Raw genomic sequence first — 1,425 nt, 5'->3', positions numbered from 1 at the left:
TGCTGCTGCCTCTGCTGCTGCTGCTGCTGCTGCTGCTGCTGCTGGTTCGAACGGTATCCTTTGTTACTGCTTATTATCGCGTTGCTGCTGCTCACTAGGAGGGTTCTGCTGCTGTTGCTGCTGCTGCTGCTGCTGCCACGCATGCATTCCTTGCTGCTGCTGCCCTTGCTCGTTGCTGCAGCATTTCCCAAAATTAAATTATTTGAATTTATATTTCTTAATACTTTTAATGTACTTTGTTCTGATTTTTCCCCTCAAGCCCTCCGCTGCTGCTGCTGCTGTTGCTGCTGCTGCTGCTGGGCACGTTTTCCCCCTCAATGAACAAATGTATGAAGAGTGAATTAAAATAAATTAATTTTGAATTTTTTATTCTTAATTTCCATCATTTTGACTATTAATTCACTTTATTTATCCCCTTCCCTTTTGCTGCTGCTGCTGCTGCTGCTGCCGCCGCTGCTGCTGCTTTTGCTGCTGCTGCTGCTGCTGCAGCTTCTCCCAGCCACTGGCCCAGGCGGGCATGTACCGCAACCACGGGCTCGAGACTTCTTTGGCAAAAGAGTTCATCAAAGGTTCCAAAGACTGGCTCATGAAGATTGTCTAGCGAGGGTTTAGGGTTTAGGGTTTAGGGTTTAGGGTTTAGGGTTTAGGGTTTAGGGTTTGGGGTCTAGGGTTTGCAATTTGGGGTCTGCGGCTGGAGCTTCGGGGATTAGGAATCGGGGTTTAGGGTTTGGAGTTTAGGGTGTAGGATTAGGGCTCTAGGGTGTGGGGTTGGCGGACCGGGGGTTTAGGGTGTAGGGTTTAGGGTTTAGGGTTTAGGGTTTAGGGTTTAGGGTTTGCGCCGAAGGGTTTAGCCGGTGCGCTGAAGGCAGCTAGCTAGCTAGCTAGCTAGCTAGCTAGCTAGTTGGCTAGCTAGCTAGCTAGTTGGCTAGCTGGCCATCTGCCTAGCTAGGTAGCTAGCAGGGTATCTCCCTAGCTAGCTGGCTAGCTAGCTAGCTGGCCACCTACCTGGCTAGCTGGCTAGCTAGCTGGCTAGCTAGCTGGAAACTAGTTAGCTAGCTAGCTAGCCAGCCTAGTTAGCTAGCTAGCTAGCCAGCCAAATAAAGCCCGCTGGCTAGCTAGCTGGCTAGCCAAGTGAGGACCTGCCGGCTAGCTAGCTAGCTAGCCATCTAGAAGAGGGCTAGCTAGCTAGCTAGCCAGGCCAGCTGTAAAAATGGGAGCTAGCTAGCTAGCCGGGGGTTTAATCAGGGAGCTAGTTCTTTGGTCGCAGCTAGTTAGCTAGCTAGCTAGCTAGTCAGGCGGCTAGCTAGCAAGCTAGCTAGCTAGCTGGCTGGCTAGCTAGCTAGCTAGCTTCCTGACAGGCCTACTAGCTAGCTTGCAGCTAGCTGCCTGAACGTTTCGGGAGCTACCTAGCTAGCTAGCTAGCTA

The sequence above is a fragment of the Eimeria tenella genome, genomic scaffold (genome assembly GCF_000499545.2).
Source record: "Eimeria tenella Houghton genomic scaffold, Eth_scaff3183, whole genome shotgun sequence".
NCBI lineage: Eukaryota > Apicomplexa > Conoidasida > Eucoccidiorida > Eimeriidae > Eimeria > Eimeria tenella.
This window is presented reverse-complemented; position numbering follows the sequence as displayed.